The sequence below is a fragment of the Entelurus aequoreus genome, linkage group LG04 (assembly GCF_033978785.1).
Source record: "Entelurus aequoreus isolate RoL-2023_Sb linkage group LG04, RoL_Eaeq_v1.1, whole genome shotgun sequence".
NCBI classification, from domain to species: domain Eukaryota; kingdom Metazoa; phylum Chordata; class Actinopteri; order Syngnathiformes; family Syngnathidae; genus Entelurus; species Entelurus aequoreus.
This window is the reverse complement of record NC_084734.1, coordinates 49,091,420-49,102,020: the sequence shown is the minus strand read 5'-3', so window position 1 is coordinate 49,102,020 and position 10,601 is coordinate 49,091,420.

The following is a 10,601-nucleotide window of genomic DNA, read 5'->3' as shown; positions in this document are numbered from 1 at the left end:
AGACTAAAATATGTTGATATAGACGTGATTGGTTCAAGCGGTAGAAACTGGATGGCTGGATGGTTGTAAGTTGATCTACAGCAGTGGTCTCAAACACGCGGCCCGTGGGCCAATTGCGGCCCGTGAGACGTTATTTTGCGGCCCCCACCTTAATATGAAAGTTTAACGTTAGTGCGGCCCGCGAGTTTTAAATGAATACCGCTTGACAGCGTTTTGTGCGGCGCTGAAGGGATCTACCAATCACGGTGTGGCGAGTAGTGTTGTGTCGTTCGCGAACGATTCGTTCGAACGAACAAATCTTTTGAGTGAACGTACTGAACCGAATCACTTCATGAACTGATTCGTTCCTTTCTCAGTTCAGTTGAGCTCCGCCGCGACCATGCCGGTATGAGTGGAACTGGCGCATTCTGTGACTCACTGAACCCTCGACGTCGGCGAACGACGCAGCCAGCTACTCATCATGGGGGCGGGGGGAGGGACTGAGCGAACGATTCGTTCACCGCGGATTAACGACATGAATCACTCAGTGAACGACAACGCTCTCGCTCTCTGTTCTGCTTACCCCAATGCCGCGAGTGATTCTCCTCCCGTCGCGGGGATATGTTTCATGCCATTGGCATCCGTTCTCCATTCATTCTCCAAGCTAACGGCTAATGTTGACTCAAGCCACATGAAAACAAACACACACACACGCCCCGTCCCCATAATCTCAACACATAAAGTTATGAGAGTAGAGGAGACAGAAAGAAACTCAGTGCAGACAGGGCAAGACTGAGCAGCGACGCGAGGGGGAGGGGCGGTAGTGTTGTGTCGTTCGCGAACATGATTCAGGTTCGCGCTGCACTCACTCACTCATTCAGAATCAGGACTCGCGAACCTACTGACACAGAGAACTGACTGTGTCGCGGAGGAGAACGTCACATTGAGGCTCTTGTTCAGTCACTGTGCGCGTCGTTCATTGGGTGCTGAGGGCTTGTGTCGTTCGTGAACTGACACACCCCGAGATCTGCCGCTGGGGAAGCTGTTACTGACTGACTCATGATTCGCCGACCTGCACACAGAACTGCTGCTGCAGAAGTGATTCAGGTTCACGTACTGAACTGTGCTGACTGTGGCGCTGTGTCAGTCACTCGCTGCCTGGTGTACTGCATGCACAGAGCTGTGTAGGGACTCGCGTTCACCCTATTTGCTGCTTCTCCCGCGAATGTCTATGTCTATGCTCTTCATTCTCAGAAGTGATGACAAACATTTTTTGTAAATTTGCTGGTAATGTTTTACTTTTAGCCTTAAACATGACACATAATGTCTGTAACTTTACTAGCTCCTGTAATTTCAATAAACCCGAATTAATAAATAATATGTTAGTGTGTTCTAAGTATATGAATAATCCTTATGGCTCTTTTCTGTAGTTGATACAGAGAAAGTTGCGGTGCACAAGCAATACAATTTGAAACATCATTATACAACTAGACATGCTGAGGAGTATGCAAAATACCAGGGAGATGAGAGAGTGAACCAGGTTGCAAATTTTAAAACCAGTCTACTGAGGCAACAAGATTTTGTCAAGAAAGCAAGCGAAAAGAGCGATGCAGCAGTGAAAGCCAGCTACATGGTGAGTGAGATGGTTGCTAGGGCGGGAAAGCCATTCAAAGAAGGTGAATTCATTAAAAAGTGAATGTTAGATTTTTTTTAAGAAATCTTTTCTTGCGGCCCAGCCTCACCCAGTTTCTGCATCCAGTGGCCCCCAGGTAAATTGAGTTTGAGACCCCTGATCTACAGTATCCATCCATCCATTTTCTACCGCTTGCCCCTTTTGGGGTCGCAGGGGGTCACTGGAGCCTATCTCAGCTACAATCGATCGAAAGGCGGGGTACACTCTGGACAAGTCGCCACCTCAATCTACAGTATATTTCTTTCTTTTTTCTTTATTGTTTTCTTTAATGTTAATAAGGATAGAATGTTATGGAGAGGTGTACTTATAACAATTCTAAAGACGAATGATACTCTTTAGAGTCGCAGCGGATAGTGGGAAGGGGGCCTCAAAATGTTTTATTTTTTCTTGGGGGGGCGTAACAGAAAACAACTGAGAAGCACAGACATATTGTTAAACTCAAACCCAGGTCCCCTGATTGCGAGTCGAGTGCACTAGCCAATAAGTTAATTAACCATCTATTGATTATTGCTTGCAAAGACATATTCATTTGGCTCGTCAGCGAGGGACTATCACTTGATTCTGTTTCACCAATCCAACATAACACTAGTGACCTTTGACTCCATTTAACAAATCAAACAGAGCCTTGCATACTATCTGGCGAAGTAGAAGGGAGGGAGGGACTGACACTGTTTACCCCCACAAGCATTAACTACATATATAGAAGCAGAAAAAAGTAAGTATTTTTAAAGTGTAGGTTAAAATAAAAACTGACTTGTTTAATAAGTGTCAGGATGTTCTCAAAGAAGACACTTACATAACATGACATGATGGCAGCACATTTCGGCTGGTGGAGAGAACTGGTGGACAAAAACTTCTTGACACACATATTTTGACACTAAAACTTTTTTGTATACACAATAAAATTAACAAAGAGTAAAAATAATGGGTATGTTTTGTTAGTCAATAGACACAAATAATAAATAGTGGTAGATGCCATGACTTGAATCAAATCATCCACAACAATATTGTTATTCATGCTTTATTTAGTGATGTAGGAACAATTTAGACAACAATGTTAACATGTAAATCAGCAATTAGAAATAGTTTACTGCTTAGTTTTTACTAACATAAATAGCCTAAGCAGTTCACCTAAATTGCGATCTTATTGTATGTCTCTGATTACATTATCATGTGTCATTTGAACACACTAAAACATTACCAGCAACACTAAATAGTAAAAAGTTGTCTGTTAGATCCAGACTTTGAGAGTTACTAGCGCTACTTTATTGGCTATTCTTTTCTTCTACTATATTTATGGTGCGTTCTGTTTGTACTGGGTAGTCAAAATTTCCGAGTTTCTAGTCGGAAGTTTCAACAAGAACAATTGAAGGTCAGATTTGGAGAGTTGGAGCATTCTCACCACCCTTAAAGGCCTACTGAAACCCACTACTACCGACCACGCAGTCTGATAGTTTATATATCAATGATGAAATCTTAACATTATAACACATGCCAATACGGCCGGGTTAACTTATAAAGTGACATTTTAAATTTGCCGCTAAACTTCCGGTTCGAAACGCCTCTGAGGATGACGTATGCGCGTGACGTAGACCGGGGAACACGGGTATGCCTTCCACATTGAAGCCAATACGAAAAAGCTCTGTTTTCATTTCATAATTCCACAGTATTCTGGACATCTGTGTTCGTGAATCTGTTTCAATCATGTTCATTGCATTATGGAGAAGGAAGCTAAGCAAGCAAAGAAGAAAGTTGTCGGTGCGAAATGGACGTATTTTTCGAACGTAGTCAGCCACAACAGTACACAGCCGGCGCTTCTTTGTTTACATTCCCGAAAGATGCAGTCAAGATGGAAGAACTCGGATAACAGAGACTCTAACCAGGAGGACTTTTGACTTCGATACACAGACGCCTGTAGAGAACTGGGACAACACAGACTCTTACCAGGATTACTTTGATTTGGATGACAAAGACGCAGACGTGCTACTGTGAGTATGCAGCTTTGGCTTCTAAACATTTGATCGCTTGACCGTATGTGCGCAACTTTTTTTTGCGTATGTACGTAACTTTTTTAAAATATATAAGCTTTATGAACCTTGGGTTAGGTGAACGGTCTTTTGGGCTGAGTGATTGTGTGTGTTGATCAGGTGTTTGAATTGTATTGGCGTGTTCTATGGAGCTAGGAGCTAGCATAGGAGCTAGGAGCTAGCACAACACGTACCGTACCGTACGTGCGCGTCACGTACGTGCGCGTCACGTACGTAACTTTTTAAAAATATATAAGCTTTATGAACCTTGGGTTAGGTGAACGGTCTTTTGGGCTGAGTGATTGTGTGTGTTGATCAGGTGTTTGAATTGTATTGGCGTGTTCTATGGAGCTAGGAGCTAGCAGAGGAGCTAGGAGCTAGCATAACACGTACCGTACCGTACGTGCGCGTCACGTACGTAACTTTTTAAAAATATATAAGCTTTATGAACCTTGGGTTAGGTGAACGGTCTTTTGGGCTGAGTGATTGTGTGTGTTGATCAGGTGTTTGAATTGTATTGGCGTGTTCTATGGAGCTAGGAGCTAGCATAGGAGCTAGGAGCTAGCATAACACGTACCGTACCGTACGTGCGCGTCACGTACGTAACTTTTTAAAAATATATAAGCTTTATGAACCTTGGGTTAGGTGAACGGTCTTTTGGGCTGAGTGATTGTGTGTGTTGATCAGGTGTTTGAATTGTATTGGCGTGTTCTATGGAGCTAGGAGCTAGCAGAGGAGCTAGGAGCTAGCATAACAAACACGCAGGTGTTTTTATGCAGGATTAATTTGTGGCATATTAAATATAAGCCTGGTTGTGTTGTGGCTAATAGAGTATATATATGTCTTGTGTTTATTTACTGTTGTAGTCATTCCCAGCTGAATATCAGGTCACCCCCGGCTCTCACAGCATCTTCCCTATCTGAATAGCTTCAACTCCCCACTAGTCCTTCACTTGCACTTTACTCATCCACAAATCTTTCATCCTCGCTCAAATTAATGGGGAAATTGTCGCTTTCTCGGTCCGAATCTCTCTCACTTCATGCGGCCATCATTGTAAACAATAGGGAACTTTGCGTATATGTTCAACTGACTACGTCACGCTACTTCCGGTAGGGGCAAGCCTTTTTTTTAATCAGATACCAAAAGTTGCAATCTTTATCGTCGTTGTTCTATACTAAATCCTTTCAGCAAAAATATGGCAATATCGCGAAATGATCAAGTATGACACATAGAATAGATCTGCTATCCCCGTTTAAATAAAAAAAATTCATTTCAGTAGGCCTTTAAGTTGGTTTCAAAGATGGCTGCTCTGAATGAAAACAATAACATAAACTTCTATAATATCCGTTATTAGCACTTCTGATTAGGTTTTGTCGCACCAAATCAACCATATGGACATGTATATATGATAATATTACTGTAGTGTAAACTACATTTTTTAAATTTAGTATACCTTCTACATTGATAGCAAAAACACATGTTTCATCTTCACCCACTGTTTTTGAAGGTTGCACAAAGAGTGCATATTTTACCATAATTTGTATTCAGACAAGGCCATTTTGAATAGAGTAGCTGAAAAACGTCAACTAGGCTGTGATGGCATTCCCAACTAAGACTTCCAACTTCCTAGGTAAATGGAATGCACCAGTGGCGTGCAGTCACTAGAGGCAGGGGAGGCACAGCCTCACCTGCCATCATGGAAAGAAAAAAAAAGTAAAAAGAAAAAAAAAAAACATTAAATTGTTATATGTATCCAGTGATTATACTAAAGTGATTTTCCATTTAACTTCACCAGTTTTAGATTATTTTTATTTTTATTTTCACATTTGCCATTCAAATACTGAGAAGAGATGGTGCGATGTCAGCAGCCAGTTGAGACACGTCACTGCGTTGTGCCTCGCCCTCTACATGGATTGTGCGCAATGACTCGGCTAACTGCTGGCCTGCTGTGCAGTGAGACCGTATTGCTATATGAATTATATTATACATTTCCATAGTTTAGTTAGCTGAGGTATATAATGTACAGTGTATTTTGTCAACAACTGTATGTGTGTAACGTATTTTTAGTGCTGAGCGATCATAAAACTGCTGCCAAGACACACTGTGTGAGGCTCGTCTCACAACCCCGCCTCCTGGTGCCGGTTAACACTCCCGCCGCAGAATGCATCGCCCGACGGGAGCGCCCGACGGGAGCGCCCGACGGGAGCGCCCGACGGGAGCGCCCGACGGGAGCGCCCGACGGGAGCGCCCGACGGGAGCGCCACACCAACCAAAGCCCACACCCAAACCCTCCACGTGCAAGACCGAATCCACCCAAAAAAAGTCACTTAACAAGAAGCCAAAAAGTGCAAAAACAACAATGCTCGCGCGGCGCGCCGGAGGAGCCGTGAACAGGGACACAACATTAGGTACACCTGCAGAATGCAGCGCGGATTTCATATTTCATTCATTCACAACGCTCCCGCATTTATAAGTAAAGGTAAGACCATAATAACGTTTTTTTAAATAAAATGTGCTTTATTGTGTGCTACAGTTTGTAAGTGTAAAGTTAAAGTTAGGTTAAAGTACCAATGATTGTCACACACACAATAGGTGTGGTGAAATTTGTACTCTGCATTTGACCCATCCCCTTGTTCACCCCCTGGGAGGTGAGGGGAGCAGTGGGCAGCAGCGGCGCCGTGCCTGGGAATAATTTTTGGTGATTTAACCCCCAATTCCAACCCTTGATGCTGAGTGCCAAGCAGGGAAGAATGCTGGTATGAGCTTTTAAACATAACCCGTTAACTGCTGCCTATCAAATTGTGAATAAGATACTCTTTAGGGTTCATATGTTTGTAAATCTGACTGTGATAAAGTCAGTGCCTCACCTGACATGAACGTCACCGCACGCCACTGGAATGCACCATTACATTCTGTTGCATTTGACCAGATGTTCCTCCAAGTGGGATGTAAAACGCTGGTCAGTCCCAAGTTCCTTAGATGACATATAAACTGAACTCAAATGTACCACCAAACACAGGATAGGTATTTTGTAATTTATTTTCAAATATTTGAGAATAGAGACCAGCCTCGAACAACACATACAAATGCATAGCCCAAGTTGATCTGACCACATCCCGGAATGCACTCTCCTCTTCAATATCTCCCCACCCCCCCGCCCTCACGGCCGCACAGATGCCCATTGTGTCCGTTATCTCAAGTCGGCCCGAGAAGGGAAGCAGGGAGGACTCCTCTTCTCTGCCTCCAACTTCAAGGCCGTCCACAGTGCAAGCACTTTGTCATGAGACGATCAAAACAATTAAAAGAGTACAAGATGGAACATTAGCTATTTAAAATATGACTATAGAAATATAGAAAGAAGTAACTCTTAATTATGGATACATGTGGATATATGAATCCGTCAATTCCCCCTTCAAGATCTTCTAAAAAGATCTTCATCACTAGTTCAACACTTCTAAAGCACGCCCCTTTTTGAGCAAGCTAGCAATGAAACAACAGCATAGTTACATGGAAGATAGATGGAGGGAGTCCACATCAATGTCGTCATGGTCAGGGAAGGAAACCAACAATTCTCGAAAGTCTCCATTTTGCTTGACCCCCTTCAGAGACATAGCAAACCTAGAAACAGGGTGGGGTTGACCTTTGACAGCTCTAACAAAGATGCGGGTGCATGGGCGATAAAGCAACCGCATGAGGCTATAATGGCCAAGAAAACTTTAAAGGAGACTAGGGCAGACTTAATTATGTCAGTCCACCTGCCAAAGGTGGTCTAGAGCCAATCTTTAAAGGGGTCAGAGACACCGGAAACTTCAGTAAGTTCCTTAGACAGGGCTTGGAGGCCTTCTAAGGCCTTCTGAACCAAGCCATTTATGTCAGTCAACTTAAAGGGGGCGGGATAAGTGTGGGGAAAGGGGACGTCCAGCGGAACAAGCAACACAGCCACCCAGGTTTTGGCATCCACCTGAGCCACAGGTTTACCTGTACCCGCTCCTAAGGTCAAAGTTACCAGGCCTTCGGTGGTGTCATTAGCACGCACAGATGTGAGAGCCTTTGAAACACCACCGAGGTGGGGTGGTACTTTAGGTGCTACAGAGGGTGTAGAGGTAGTTAACGCCCTCTCAAGGACATTAATTTGAATAATTCCTTTAGAGTCTGTATCAGTCAGGTCAACCCCCAAAACAACATAAAAGGGACGATGGGCACCACTTACCATAGTATGTTGTCTGCATCCGACACCAATGGTTCAGGGTTGGGTCGTAACAAATATAGAGGTTATTACCACGGTAATTGCTATTGTGTCCCCCGTAATTAATCACACTGCACAGGTCAAAAAAATAAGTCTTGCTATCCCCTTTGACCCAGTCTATTTAAAGTCCGCTGTATGTTCTAAGACATTTGTCAGTCACTGTCGTCAGGAAGGAAGAACTGAGACACAAAGACAGTAGAACAAGCCCAAGCAGCAGTCTGTCAGGGAATACTATTCGGGTGTAACATCCTGCCTTTCGTCTATCAAAATCAGAGTAATTTAGGTAACAAAACGGGGATAAACATCAAACTTTTCACATAATGTAACGACACAGATAGTTATGCTGCAAACAAGCAAGAGAAATTGGATAACTTCGAGTATAAAGGCTGGTCTCAAATAAGGATATACAATATAGAAGTTGAAAAGAGTAATATAGGTAGAAAATCTCTCTCTCAGCGTCGTCTTCTGGGCTGTAGGATTATGTGCGTGTAATTAAAGCCTCGCTCTTCTATGACCTAGAGGGGGAGAGGTTACTAGCACAATCACCCCTTATGCGTGTTACCTCGTTAACACACACACTAAAAATGAGCCGTTTTCTGCTCCCGTTCTTCTTCAGATGCCTCAGGCTCAAAAGGCGCTGCTGGGGGGTCGAGTGGGGCAGATGTAGTGGCGATGTCAGCAATGACATCCGCTGGTAATCTGTCAGGTTCTTCAGCAGGAGTGTAGAGGGAGAGGTGGTACCAGGTGTCCCCTTTTCCAGCTAGTCGAAGGGCGTGAGACGTCCGTTCCACGACCTTGAAGGGACCAGTCCACCTGGGCTCCGTCCACTTGCGTTTGATGACCTAGATCTTGACCCTCTCAGCGGCCGGAAGGGAATCTGGAGTGGCGGGCTGTCATCCTCGTATCTGTACAGAAGAACTGGCACACAAATTCTGCATTTTTTGTGTAAAATACCATTTTGGTTTTACGCTGAGTCCTCCTTCCATGGCGGCTGCTGGTCCTGGGCTGACCTGTATGCAGCTCATAGGGTGAAAAACTCAAAGGGCGGTAAAACAGTTTTATTCACGGACCTTCGAATGATCATTAACGCTAATTGCAACATGTCAATCCAATTAAATTTGGTCTGTGCACAGATTTTAGCCAATTAGTTTTTAATGTTCTGGTCCATCCTTTCAACCTTACCTTGGGACTCAGGATGGTACCCCAAACCTGTGTTCTAGTCCGAAAGCCTTTTCGACCAAGGCTAAGTGAGTTTTTTTTTTTTTAAATGGTTGCCGTTGTCTGACCTAATCTTTTTGGGGAAACCATGTACTAGATCATTCACAAGTCATTTAATTACTGATGTTGCATCCTCTTTTGAGGCTGTTGTTGCTTCCGGCCAACCACTGTAATTGTCAAAACAAGTCAGTACGTACCTTTTCCCTTGTACCGTATTGATCATATCAGTGAAATCAAAGACTATACATGGTTCACCCTCACCTCCTCCATATTCTAAATTTGATCTACTAAAGTACTATCGATGTGTAAAATCGTTATTTTCAAATTAAAATTAGTTATAACTTCTTACCCACGGGAAAAACGTTAAAACTATGGAATGTGTCAGAGTCGGATGATTGTTGATTTTGTTCCAAGGAGTCTGTATCTACCCTCACTCACCCCCTTCTGTTTCTGAAAAAAGGACTGTGTTAGTAATACTATCACTTTCAGAAACATCTAAGAAAAAGGTCAACTAATAGCCAAGTAGCGGAGGACAAGTCATGTTTGAGGTCAATGATAGTCTCTTTAGCCTCTGTGGTCCACTGGGGGGTGTTGTTAGGGTAGGGGACCCCTTAGCAATATCACAAATAACTCAAACTCCACTAAATATGCTTATATTTTATATTGTCACAAATACTAGAAAAATACTACCCGTATGGCGGATGCTTTATCAATAGTATTTTGAAATTTTACCACACCTGGTGGCCCCAATAATTGATTAAGTCAAGCTCATGTTGTAGAAAGTCGAATGATGCGGACACGTTTGTTACTGAATACTTTCTATCAGACTTCTGCCATGGCAACTTTGTGTATGTAATGAGCAACTATAATTATTTGATATGCTTAAATGTGTAATGTGTCGTTTTAGCTCAGCTGTTGTGTAGCTGCTAGCTCCTCGTAGCCTACAGGTGTCTAAAGTGCAGCCCATAGTTATGTGTTTAACACAACTATGTGCTAAACCTAAACAATTGAAAATGTGGTATTTGGGTGTCGGTGTAATGTTTGGCAGCTACGCCGTGTCTTATCATTGCACCTAAGTTCTTTGGTTTTGTAGGCGAGACAGAGAGCAAGTGAACAATGTGGGACACAATTGTGTCCATCTTATACCATGCTAGTTGTTTCAAAGATAGGTCAACATGAGCAACCACACCTTGAGTTCCAACATATATAAATATACAAAGGAGTCAAAGGTCTCCTGGTATGAGTGTCTAACTGGTGATCATAACATATGGTGAGTCGGGTGGCAGAACACACGGAAGCATCTCAGCCAGTCAGGGTTTTCACTGTTAGAGCAGTTGGATGTCAGCCATTCCTGTTTTTTCAGGCTGTGGTATGAGCTCATGGAGGAGCCTTGGTAGTGGTGTCGCAGCTTGGTGGTTGAGCCGTCAGGTAACACAAG